Here is a 14,284-nt window from a genome sequence, read left to right on the forward strand (position 1 = left end):
AGTTATTTCAAGACTAGGCATTGTTTTATTTCTCATAGACCAACATATTCCAAGGTTGTACAATGATTTATCTTTCATATTCCAATTATTGCAACCCTTGGCAATGTTTTATTTTTCATAATGCACTTATTACAAGGGTGGACAGTGTTTTATCTTTCATAGCCCTGTTTTTTCAAGGTTGTGCAATGTTTTATCTTTCATAGTCCATCTTATTGTTATAAAATCAAGTAGTTTTTTACCTTCTACATCCTGGTTTACCGTGAGATTAATTTATTCTTCTTTCTATTTTATTTCAAGATTTATTTCATGTGAAAATGAACAATTTAGCTTAGTTTTTACAGTAATAATTCATATTTATTTCACAGCTGACTCTAATATCAATTTCTGGCTTTTAAAAAGAAATAATTTGCATAAAAAGTGATGTGAAACACGCCTAAACTTGAGGATTGGTAAAATAAAATACTACGTTATCATCAACGCATGAACTAGGGTGCAGAATCTGAGACTTACCTTTCACTAAACTGCAGCTGTTAATACCACATTTAAGGTAAAACAAGTGTGATCTGGATTATTTGAAACAGTAAAGCTCAACAATAGAAATTTTCTTGCACTGTGAAATAATTATTTTGGTGCTATGGTAGAGAAACAGCTGACAATATACAACAAAAGTAGAATTGTAAATCCTAAATAACAATTCTGAATGAGGCTGATCAGCTGTCAGATATTTCATTTTTTTCTATTTTGCTCTAAATCTTAGGTATTCGCTCGAGCTCTTCCATTGGTTGATGGCCTGTCTTACTTAGTTGAACTTTTACACTATACTGTTGTACTTAGTTGAACTTTTACACTATACTGTTGTATTTAGTTGAACATTTACATTGTACTGTTGTACTTAGTTGAACTTTAACACTGTACTGTTGTACTTAGTTGAACTTTTACACTGTACTGTTGTACTAGGTTGAACTTTTACACTGTACTGTTGTACTTAGTTGAACTTTTACACTATACTGTTGTACTTAGTTGAACTTTTACACTGTACTGTTGTATTAGGTTGAACTTTTACACTATACTGTTGTACTTAGTTGAACTTTTACACTATACTGTTGTACTTAGTTGAACTTTTACACTGTACTGTTGTACTTAGTTGAACTTTTACACTGTACTGTTGTACTTGGTTCAACATTTACACTATATTATTGTACTTGGTTGAACTTTTACACTACTGCCTTACTTTTAGATACTTACACTATACTGCCTTACTTGCTTGAACTTTTACACTATACTGCCTTACTTGATTGAACTTTTACACTGTACTGTCTTGTACAGGTGCGACATGTTTACTGTGCTCTCTACTGAGTTTGACTTCTACACTATACTGTCTTAGTGAAGCTGTATTATTTGTTGTTTTGTGAAAGCACTATAAACTTTTATAAAGTTCATTCCATCTTAGAATGTCTTATTTAATGAGATTTTTATTTTATCAACTACAATAATTATTGATTCTGTTCTTTTATAATTTACTCCTACCTTATAGCACAAGAAGAGGAAGAGGTTGTGAAAGTGAAGTTCAAAGATCGGTGTTTAGCCCAGTGTTTCAGGTGTATTGATATTTTTTGTGTGTGGGACTGTTGTTGGTGTTGGATTCGTTTCCAACAGTTAATCTCCTTGATTGTGTTCGATCCCTTCATGGAGCTCTTCATAACTTTGTGCATTGTTGTCAACACCCTCTTTATGGCCATGGACCATGATAATATGGATCATGACTTTGAAAACGTTTTAAAAATGGGAAACTATGTAAGTAATTTTCTTATAAAAGCAGCACACACTTTGCTTCGTTGCTAGAACCAAACACTGTTATGCATAAGAAATGTAACTGTCATTTACATGTGTCCCATGTATTGTAACATTGGTTAAGATACATAAGTTATACTTAGATTATCTTTACGTGAAACACATTTCAGTACTACTAATATAGTCTAAATGAAACTCAGTTAAAAATTAACTTTTTCCGAATTCTGTTTAAATATAATTAACGTTGACTATATTTGAAGTCCACTTAAGTTACTGTTAATTCTGTGGGAAGTCCATTTAATATTAATTTCCATCTCACGTTTCTAGCTAAGCTAGTTTGTTAATAAAAGATCCCATTAGCAACAGCTGTGTTACTTACTGTTTAGCAGGAATGCCAATATACCAAGTAAACCCCAAATATTAATATTTCAAAAGTGGAAACTTTTCAGTCAAAACTTGTGTGATTGATGAATACTGTAATTTATTTAATATTTAGTTTAAGTCTGACTATCACTGAAACTTACGCTACCTTGAAATAAATTCAATCGTGATACTCTTAGACAGAGAAATAAAGGATTTAATTTATTATAAGTTATTTATTTACCTATTTATATAATTTTGTAATTCTTTTTTTGACTTAAAAATTTATAATTAATATTTTTACCTTTATTTTTTAATGTTGTTGTTTGATTTTATCTCAAGAACATTTGCATTTTTTATATTGAATTAGGTTTTTACAGAACATACTATTTACTGACAATATAGCTGTTCTTTGATGCTAGCTTTCCCTATCTCAGCATTGGTCTCATATGCTGCAGCCTTTTATATCCCATTTAAATGGTCTTGACAGTATCATATTTGAAAATTTCTATACCTTCATCAACGTGCTATCTCTCCTAGTATTGTATATAAGCACATCACTTAGATAGTGTAATCACTTTTTCTTAAAAGCATTGGCCATGGGCTAGTTTGATGAAGGGTAACTTGTCTTCCCATTATGGACTGAGATTTTTGTACTGCCTTGTGGATTTCAGTTTAATAAAAAAAACGATGATATTTGCATGTATGAATTCCAGCTAATCCAACCTCCTGTACTCCTCATGTGTTATCTGAAGTCTCTCTGTGGTAAGGGAAGGGTATTTTTGGTTAGTGTTGCCCATATGTTTATTTACTGAGAGACGAAAACATTGGTTTGGACTGGGGTGTTAAGGCTTCTGAAGTTGACATTTTTGTTGATCCTGCAATGAATTTCGATTCTGTTTTTGACATTTTTTTTTTTACTAAGTCAGTTTCTCATAAGTCTGATCTGGATTCATCTCCTACCACTTTTCTTCAATTGATTATTTGGATTTGTGAAATTTTTTTTGTTTCTACATCTTCCGTGTTGTTGGTGGTGGTCAACTGTTTAGTTTCTCCTGCTTCCTAACATTTCTGGTTCAAGCTTGGAGATTACTATTTAATTACATGGCAGGATAGACAACAGACCTGTATTATCCTTTATCTGTTTGTTTGGCTTGGTTTTTCCACTTCCTGGTGGACATATATTATTTGCTGCTGACATGAGTTGGAGTTGATGGCATGTTTGTAGGACTTTTCCTCTCCCATTATATCCTGCTATATCTTATTGATAGGTCCTTTTTTTACTAAGTCTCTGGCATCTAGGAGAGGGGATACATCCATCTGTGCAAATATTTTGCCATATATTGTCTCCTCTGTAGCTTATAGTAATCTAATATTACAGCTTGTTAGGCCTGGAAGTGTTATGTGGCCCACTTTACCTCTTATTGTGATGATTGTCTAAATTGTTGGGATACTTCAGTTTCCCTCGATGTTACCCCATTTCTTTAGAGGTGGATTTCCAAATATCCATTTTTGTACATTTTGGTCTTTTCACGTGAGATATTTTCTGAGTTACATCTCAGCAGATTTAACGTTTGTCTTTTTCTACTCATTTCATTTATCCAGTGGAGGACATTTTATGGGCTGGTATTTAGACTTCTCAAAATGTTTTTCTCTCACATTCTTTACATGCTTAGAGTTTTCTCTTAACCCGTGACTCTTAATAACAACAACTGCTGAATTATAAGGAGAGGAGTACTTTTATCACAGTCTTCTCTCTTTATTTTCCAGGGTCCCTTACATCTTTCTTTCACTGAATCCATCTCTGTGGCAAGTGTTCCCCAAACAGGTGTTCTTTTCTCAACATAAGTCCACACTAGCAACCAGTTTGGTTATTTTTATCACTAGGTACAACAAGCTATGTAGAAATGAGGTGTTCTGTAAGACAATCTAGGTGCTTACTAGATGGTATTACCATATTACCATGGACAGCCATTCATGGACTATCATGAGTGAATATCAAGGGGATTCTGCCTGTCCCTGCAAGTTATTGGATTGAATAAAATGGGAATGGTTTGCTTTTACAAATTTTCAGAACTTGGTTCACCTATTGTGCAGTTCCAAGTTCACTTTTCTTTGGACTCCCCAGTGTGCATCACCACCCTGGTGGAGGATGAAGTTTTTCCACTTTGCCTACTTTATCATTGTGATTCTGATGGTGTGAAGTGTATCAATCTAAGGCTGTAGGCTGAATTCCAGTAAAAGGTATATGTATCTATGCAGTTGTGACCAAATTGTCCTAGCTACCAATGTGGTACACAGGTACCAAGACCCCTCAATTTCAACCCTGAATTGTGGAACCTCAGCCATCAGGTTGGGGCCAGCCTATAATAATTACTTGTGTTCTATTCCATTCTTGATACAGGAACTTGGTCCTGGATGCAGATCATACCTGTTCTGAATGTAGTGTGGTCAACCCACTTTTGTACCACATTTATCTTGGTGCACACTTCTTATGTACACCATACTCTCACTTGCCACTACACCTTCTCATTGTGGGATTGTAGCTACATTGCCAGTGAATGGTAAGTATGTTTGGAAGTTAACATTTTCTTAATCTGTAAACGCATCTCCAGTCATACTTACCTCCACTGACACTCCCTCACCTTGTCTCTCCACTAACAGCTGGTGTAAGTCTAAAAAAGTGATTAAACTATCTTAGCAAGCTGCTTTATACAGTATCAGAATAGAGGGCACGTTGACAAGGGTGGAGAAACTTGCAAATTAGATATTACAAAGGGCTTTAAGTGGGGTATAAAGGACTGGATCATGCGAGACAAATACCTAGGTAGGTAAAGCTATTCTACCACATCAGTTTTATTTTTCATAAACTCCAGTTTTGTTATGTTGTTTTTTTTTAGTTGTTTTTCTTTCAAAGCACACAACAATACACTTATTGAGTACACAAATATTTCACTTCCTGTTTTTTTTCCATCCTTATGAAGCTGCAGCTTGAAGGTTGAAGAGAAGTAAACTTATGTTCAGTTCAAACTGAACTTAATTGGTTTCAGAACATCTGACTAAACTACAAACATTTGTGTACAGTTTGCATCACTTCGAAGCTTCTTGAATTTGCACTTTGATGAAGAGAAGTTTTACTGAATGAAATATTAAAGTGTTGATGTTTTTTTCTTTATTCGTTGCATCCTTACTTATTTTTTTGACAGAAACTGTGCAACAACTAGATGAAGTGAGTGAATGAATAATTAGATTTTATGAGGTAATGTGTACGTCTTCTAACACAACTGATGCTTTAAGAAAACACAATCAAGTCTTAGATATTCTGTTATATTTTCAAGTTTATTGGAAAATTTAGAACACAATAAAAATGAATGATTTGTTTTAGATTTTAAAGAAACAATTTATTTAACTTTATTCAGTTATTGTATTTATATCTTATTTTGTACAATTTTATCAGACTTTTTCAACTTGTATTTTTCAATTATATTATGTATACACAGTTATAAGTACAAATTTTGATCACTGTCTTGACACAAAACAAGATAGTTTACTCCTATGAAAGAATTGATGTCTAGTAAGTCAAATCAATGATATTAATTGTATTTAAATTGCGTTTCTTGTCTTATTTTCTTAAACAAATTAGCCATATTTTTTTCAGTTACAAAGAAGGCCCAATAGTTTGTATTTTATATTCATTACAAGCTCATAAAAATATCCCTTATATTTGTATGAATTACATTTTTATATATAATTTTGTCATACAATTTACAGAATGAAAATAAAATCATTTGATAAGTTATGGCAAAACATGGAATCAACCATCATTAAATCTAAGACTGATTAATCTAACATAATATTTAGGGACAACAAGGGGCATTGGTTCATCTCAGCTGTCCCATCCTCTAAACTAAAACAATTTTAATTTTAAAAAATAAAAATTAAAAGTCTTAAAATCAGCCTTTATCATTCATATAATTATCAAGGCTTCTCATAAAATCACTTAAATTTATGCCTCCACAACATCTAAAAGCAATTCATTCCAGAGGCTAACCATCTTATTCATAAAATAAAACTCTTAGCTGATGATTCTTACCCTGTCAAAATTTATAATTGTGCCCCTAGTCCTACTGTTTGACCATTAAATATGGAAAAAGATGATTTGCCAACATTTTAAATTCCATTTACAATTATCAACACTTCAATCAGATCCTTGTAAGAGAAAATTTCAAAAATGTTAATCTCTCCTCATATGGCAACCCCTCCATCCCAGGTACCATTAAAGTAAACCTCTGAATCCCTTCTAACAATTCAATATCCTTCCTAAAGTAAGGAGCCCAAGACTGAACACAATACTCCAACTGTGGCCTAACCAGTGATCTACACAATGAAATTATAACCTCTTTAAACTTGTATTCAGTATTTCCATAGATACAATCTAAAATGCTATTTGTCCTACCACTAACAACAGCACACTGCTTGGATGGCTTAAACTGATCAGCCATTACTCCAAGATCCTTTTTTTTTTATTGTTATTTACATCCAAATTATATTTAAAGTTTAAATTATGATAACCCACATGCATTATCTTGCATTTATCATAATTAAAACCATCTGCCCTTTATTTATCCAACTTCCTAAATGATCTAAATCTATTTGTAAATCAGCAACATCCTCTTCACAGCTAGCAGCACCCAAAATCTTAATGTCTTCAAATTTTAAGTAATTTATTGACCATTCCATTCTGTGTCATTGATGTAAGTCTAAAAGGGCAAAGGTCCTAAAACTGAGCAATGAGGTACCCCACTCATGACATAAATCCAGTTTGACTGAACTCCATTTATAACAACCCTCTGCTTTCTTCCATCCAGCCACTCTTCTATCCAATTAGTGAAGGTATTCCCCAAATCTAAAGAGATAATTTCTTTTATAAGGCTTTTATATGTCATGTCAAATGCTTTCTAAAATCCAGATACACCAAATCCACACCCTTATGCTCATCTACATAAGCAGTAACCTTCTCAAAGAATCTCAAAAGATTTGTAAGGCAAGATTTTGCATCACTTAAATAACTTTGAAAAGAATCTTGCATTAGACTTTATAAAACTTTTCCCACAATTGACATAAGACTAATAGGCCTATAACTACTGGGAACGTTTGTATTACATTCCTTGAAGATAGGAGTCAGCTGAATTCCAATTCTTTTGCCCACTATTCAAGGATTTATACAGCAAATGGATCACTTTTCCAGTCCTTAACCTCCTTCAAGATTTCTGGGAAAATATTTTCTGTCCCAGAAGCCTTATTTTATAAACTTCCCAATTTTAATGCAGTCATATTGACTGATTTTGTTTTTATCTTTTAACTGTTCAGGATGAGGAATATTACTTAAATCTTCATTACTAAAATAAGAAGAAAGTTTAATAACTCAGCCATCTCATAATAGTCAGATATAAGCCTTCCTTTATCATCCCTCAAGAGTCCTAAAGTTTAATAACTAAGCCATCTCATAATAGTCAGATGTAAGCCTTCCTTTATCATCCCTCAAGAGTCCTAAAGTTTAATAACTAAGCCATCTCATAATAGTCAGATGTAAGCCTTCCTTTATCATCCCTCAAGAGTCCTAAAGTTTAATAACTAAGCCATCTCATAATAGTCAGATGTAAGCCTTCCTTTATCATCCCTCAAGAGTCCTAAAGTTTAATAACTAAGCCATCTCATAATAGTCAGATATAAGCCTTCCTTTATCATCCCTCAAGAGTCCTAAAGTTTAATAACTAAGCCATCTCATAATAGTCAGATGTAAGCCTTCCTTTATCATCCCTCAAGAGTCCTAAAGTTTAATAACTCATCCATCTCATAATAGTCAGATGTAAGCCTTCCTTTATCATCCCTCAAGAGTCCTAAAGTTTAATAACTAAGCCATCTCATAATAGTCAGATGTAAGCCTTCCTTTATCATCCCTCAAGGGTCCTAAAGTTTAATAACTCAGCCATCTCATAATAATCAAATGCAAGCCTTCCTTTATCATCCATCAAACATCCAACATCCATCCTAACTTTTTGTTTACCTTTAAATACTTACTGTTAATTTTTACAATTTTAACCAACTTTCTTCATATATTCTTCTTTTTTTTTTAACTTCCTATATAACCAACTTTCTTGATCTTTTATAATTCAGGTTTGTAAAAATGTTTCTGTACAATTTTATCATGTATCATACGGAATGAAAGTGAGATAATTTGATAAGTCATACCAAAGTACTGAATCTACTGTCTTTATTTAAAGTTAAGACTAAATTCAGATACTTTTAACCTTGTAACTGTTGATATTTTATTCTAAAAGTGGTTAGTTCTCCTGATGCTACTTATTTCTTTCCAGTTCTTTACTGCAACTTTTGCAGTAGAAGCTTGTATGAAACTGATGGCAATGAGTCCAAAGAATTACTTTAAGGAAGGATGGAATATATTTGATTTCATAATTGTTGCTCTGTCCTTGTTGGAACTAACCTTATCTGGTGTTCAAGGGTTGTCAGTGCTACGGTCATTTAGATTGGTAAGTAGAAGATGTTCTTTAGGATTGTATTACTTTGGTATATTTTTCACTCTGAGATACCTAGGAAACTATTTGACATTATTGAGTTTTGTCAGTTTTATCATTATGACTAAATTATATTTAAAAAATTAAATACAGTAGTACTTAATAGCAGGAATCAAAAGGAAGCAAAATGGTGACCATAAAAATTGTCCTTTAAAACCAACCACCCTTAATATATCTGAATATTAATAGTGACTATTTCACATTGTTAGCTAAATAAAACAGAAGGTGATTGTACTTAGAAAGCTGTATAAATCACTACATTCATGTTTATGAAGTACTTCAAGATTTACATATTTGAATGAATTTCATCTTAGTAAGTGACTTTTCCAGACAAGCATACAGGAAACAATGAATTTTATCACTTTTCTTCTCACTTGGAACTTCTACTGCTGGGTCCCATTATCAAAAGTTAAACATTTGGAACAGTGATGCACTACTTTGAGCTTATAATTAAATTTGAGGGTAGGTTGGTAGAGATCCTGATAAGTAAAATCAAATTGGGTATACACAAGCCACATGTTTGTTATTGCTAGCACACAAAAATATAGATTGAAAAAAAAAGAAACAAGTGTAATAAAAACATTTCATTTTATAAAGACAATTAGAGATAAATATATACATATTTATCACAGGTCACAGGTTTAAATCATGATTCCATCAAACATCCTTGCCCTTTCAGCCATGGGAGCATTAAAATGTGACAGTCAAATCCACTGTTTGTTGGTTAAAATGTAGCCCCATAGATGTCAGTAAGTGGTGATGACTAGCTGTCTTCCCTGTAGTCTTTCGTTACTAAGTTCAGAATGATTAACACAGATATTCTTCATGTAGCTTTGCAAAATATTAAAAACAAACAAGATTTCTTACTTCAAATTTTTCTACCTTAAAACTTTCCATGTATCCCTATATATTGATCCCTACTTGTCTTTATAAAATTTTGAAAATTTATTATACCAGTATATTGAAATATTTACCCTTACTTTTGTTTGTCTGTACAGAATAGTGATATATCATTAAATAACAAGATCATATTTCTGAATAAGCTTCTTTTTACAGATTGTTGTACCAAGGAATCAGAGTTTTTCTTACTAAATAAATGTTGTGTTTTTTCATAATTTATCATTTATATATTTTCCATTCTTGTATAGGACCCTAAAAAAATTATTCATAATATTTTCAGCTTCGAGTATTCAAACTAGCCAAATCATGGCCTACCTTGAATTTGTTGATATCTAAAGTAATTCTCCTTTTAGAAATCAATTTTTTAACATTAGCACAAAAATTATTGTTAGTTTACATTATGTATAATGACACAAGCAATTTATTATCAGCTATACAATAATACAACAAATGTATTGTTAGTTTACATTATGTATAATGATACAAGCAATTTATTATCAGCTATATAATAATACAACAAATGTATTGTTAGTTTACATTATGTATAATGACACAAGCAATTTATTATCAGCTGTATAAAAATGTGTGTGTTTTCTTATACAAAGCCACCTGGGGCTATCTGCTGATCGAACCCTGATTTTATTTTAGAACAGCTTATGTATAATAATACAACAAATGTATTGTTAGTTTGCATTATGTATAATGATACAAGGGATTTATTATTAGCTATATAACATACAACAAATGTATTGTTAGTTTACATTACATATAATGATACAAGAATTATTTTAATAACAAGTAAGAAACCAGCTGAGGAAAACAGAAAGTTTCATAAATAATATACTAATCATTAAAAACATACAATATAATACAATATTAATGAGACTCTTAGAATAGCTCCATTTTGTTTTTTAAGTACAGACCTTTTAGATGATAGTTCTGTTCTCTGTTGACAAATTTGAGATCTAATTATAGATTTGGACTCAGAATTGATATATTTAACCATGCTCAAGGTGTCATAGATTAATTTATTCTAATCTTTTCTTAAATAATTTCAATTTGAGGGTAAGCTGGTAAAAATTCTAATGATAAATAAAATTGAATTGGGTGTGCACACCCACCCTATACTGAGTATTGCTGGAGTACAAAACATAGCTAATAAAAGAAAAAACAGTCTCATAGATTAATTTACCCTAATCTTGCCTACAAGAATTTTAAGTGAAGCAGCTACTGAGGATTCCCATTTGTTTTTATAACAAAAACTATGTAGAATGTGTTTTTTCTTGTGAAATTCAAATATACTACAATTTTTTATGGCAAATCTACGTTATTGTAACTTTCAAGGGTGAAACTTCTTACAGATTAGCTGTCTAAAGGCAAAACAACATGCACTGTAACTTTATTATAGCAATACCACATGCACTGTAACTTCTTATGTGAAAAATATATATAAAATAACTTTTCTGTGACAATATTATGTTACCTCTCTTATGGTAAAAGCACATACAGTGTAACATTATTTCAATAAAATTACATATCTTAAAACCTTCTTAGAAAACTAAGCTCTAAAAAGTAAGGAATTTTTCATGGCAATCCATTGAACTACTTTAATTCATTAAATTCTTGTATTCCTGGAGACTTTTCTGAATATGAGTCATTTCAAGATTCCATTGTTAAAAATAAACTGTCAAACCTCAGAACAAAGAGTTAACCACACTTTGAAAGAGGCTAAAGTACAATTTGTATATCTTAGAAATATACAAACTTGTTGTTTTGATTTAATTATACACTCAATGTTTCACTTTGCAGCTTCATCAGGACCTTTCCACTTAAATACAAACTGTAATAGACAGTACAAAGCTTCATGAGGTTTAAGTAATAAGTTCTTATATTAAATAATAACAACAATTTGGTGTTATAATGTATTTTTTCTTGTATTAAAATGTTTTCTATACACCTATATGTACAACATCAATTAAATAATTTGTATATCTTTACTTAGAGGTAAATTGTGTTTAACTTATGATGAATTCAAATGTATAATATATCCCAGGTAAACTTATGGCTGAGGCAAGGTATTGATAAAGCACAATGTTTTAAACTATGTAGAACCAAATAACACAACATTTTGAGGAACTTGCACAGCAGACATTAAGGACAGTAACGGTCTACGTTACACACTAAGCTGACCTGGAGAAACATGTTCACTACAGAATAATAAAACAATGCTCATTTATGAAAAAGAATATTCTGACCCTAGTAATGCTAGAACTATAACAAAAAGGGAGTTAACAAACCATGAGATGAAAGTTCTATCCACATTTTCAATTCAAGGGTTGTTTTAATAAGCAGAGTGACTAAGAAACTGGAAACACAGCAATCCTGCTAGACCTGTAAAATCTCTTATGCAGTTCCAGTGGGTGTTTGTATCTTAACATTTGTAATTGTGATGCTGGACAATAATGCCCATGTCGAGTGAAAAGTTTGTCAAGATGTATGGTTTGATCTCCTTTTAATTGCAGTGTCAGTGAATAATTGTGGAACATGATTCACCGTAAAAGACACAATTTACAGGTAGCCAGAACATAGAATATTGTTTTTTCAAAGTCTGATTATTCTTCAGTTAACCTACACTAAATTTTCTAACTTTAGTTTAAAGAGAGCTATGCTATGACATTAAAAATTAGTTTCTACTTTCATACTTTATAGAAATATACGTTATCATCCATAAAATCCAAACACACCTAGTCATTATGATTCAATGTTGAATTTAATGTTTATAATAGTATGTTGTTTTTCTTATAACATTACTTTTAAAATTCTTTTGATATATTTATATAATTGATAGTTAAAACCATTGGTACTTGACAAAACTCTATAATTACAAAATAAAAAAAGAAACAAAGACAATTGTACATTTCACAAAAACTTTCTTTATAATGACCATCCGTGATGATGAGAAAACCTACTTGTAGAGAAAATATATATGTAAAAATGGCTGGTATGGGTTGAGAAAATTTTTTACGTAGAAGAGTGAACAACATTTTGACCTTCTTCGGTCATTGTCAGGTTCACAAAGAAAGAAAGAGGTAACTGACCGATAGCTGACCACATATTTGAAGGGGGTTGTGTAACTGAGTGTAGGAATGTAGAGGACATACTTAGATTTTGATTATATTTATTAATATAGGTATAAAAGTGTTCCTTTGTATTGGTTTATTTTGGGCTTGAGTTCTTGTATAAGTATGGCTTTTTTAATTGTGCATTTTTTATTTTTCACTTGACAGGTATCATCAGGTACCTAAGTCGTTTTGTTTCAAGTTGTAACACCATGTTATACTCTGAATGTTCATAACTGATTCATATTTTGTACACTGTTATAGATACCATTACTTTGTGTAGTTTTAGTAAAGTTACATCTGTGTGAGTTTGTTTCTCTGATCTTGTAAACACTTAATGCCTGTAACAAAACATAGCTTAAACGGCATCCATGAAAATGATATAGTGAGGGAAAATTTAAACAAAGGGCATTAACACTACTGCAAGTGTTTTGTGGATCACAGCTATATATATAATAGGATATGTTGCAATACATGCAACACTAGCAGTACTCAGAGTGAACCTTCTTGACAAAGTATATATTATATTTGTTGTCTGATGCGTAAATGTACTGTTAATTCAGTTATCTGATTTATCGATTCTAGTTACAAATTTATATATAATAAACCAACTGTACTAATACAGAGATGCCAACCATTACGATTTGAGCGTAATCATTACAATTTTAGTGTATACATTACGACTATACACTCATACAGACAAATATTACAACTTGTTGCAACTCCCAAATTATTATATATTAAGTGATAAATTGTTCCTCCAGGGCTTGAAAGGGGTGAAAAGAAAATTTCTAGTGAGATACAAATAAATTTTGATAATAAATAAAAGACATAGTCAAAATGGCTACTTGTGATAATCATGTTTGTGTTTGAAATAATAAAAAATATTTGTATCTCTGATGTCTACCAATAGTTTGAGTGCAGTACTTCTCCATACTGGGTACTTGGGGGAATCCATAGTTACGTCATCAATGCTTATCAGCCAATCAGCTCTTGCATAGATGGGTATTTCTCGTTTTCTAAGCAGCATAGAAACACCAATGCGATTGTTCACAAGATGGAAAAAAAGAAGCCTCTTTCACCAGATTGTCTTGTTTCACACAAATCTGGCAAATTAGAAAAGAGTATGGTGCAAACTATCTGGTCATTGCATCAAAAGTCAGTGACAGTCATGTGTTTTGTACAGTTTGTCACATCGATTTTTCTGTGGGGCATGGCGGGATAAACGATTGTTCCAGACATACAAAATTGGCATCTCACCAACAAAAAGCTGAGGTAAAGACAAACATGATGCAGATAACGACATTTATGAGTAAGAACTCAGAGTATGAAACCATAAATGCAGAAGTCATGTTTACGCATTTCATCATTGCTCATAATTTACCCCTAGCTGTAGCCGATCATGCAGGACATCTATTCAGAAAAATGTTCCCAGACTGATGTAGCAAAAAAATATGGCTGTGCTAGAACCAAAACTACAGCCATTGTACAAATGTTGGGTTGTGAAGATGACAAAAT

The 14,284-nt window shown here is 31.8% G+C and overlaps 1 protein-coding gene and 1 pseudogene across 2 annotated transcripts in view; both read left to right on the forward strand.

Annotated features, from left to right (window-relative positions):
* Positions 1–14,284, forward strand: part of LOC143244010 (basigin-like) — a 428,663-nt gene that overhangs the window by 93,160 nt on the left and 321,219 nt on the right. The gene's annotated exons all lie outside the window — the stretch shown is intronic.
* The window catches only part of LOC143236801 (sodium channel protein para-like), a 47,127-nt pseudogene continuing 34,373 nt past the window's right edge, over positions 1,531–14,284 (forward strand). The window contains exons 1-3 of the transcript XR_013019756.1: positions 1,531–1,794; positions 8,529–8,702; positions 9,928–9,984. The product of XR_013019756.1 is annotated as a sodium channel protein para-like (transcript). The remainder of the gene's footprint in view (positions 1,795–8,528; positions 8,703–9,927; positions 9,985–14,284) is intronic.

The sequence above is a fragment of the Tachypleus tridentatus genome, chromosome 2, assembly GCF_004210375.1.
Source record: "Tachypleus tridentatus isolate NWPU-2018 chromosome 2, ASM421037v1, whole genome shotgun sequence".
NCBI lineage: Eukaryota > Metazoa > Arthropoda > Merostomata > Xiphosura > Limulidae > Tachypleus > Tachypleus tridentatus.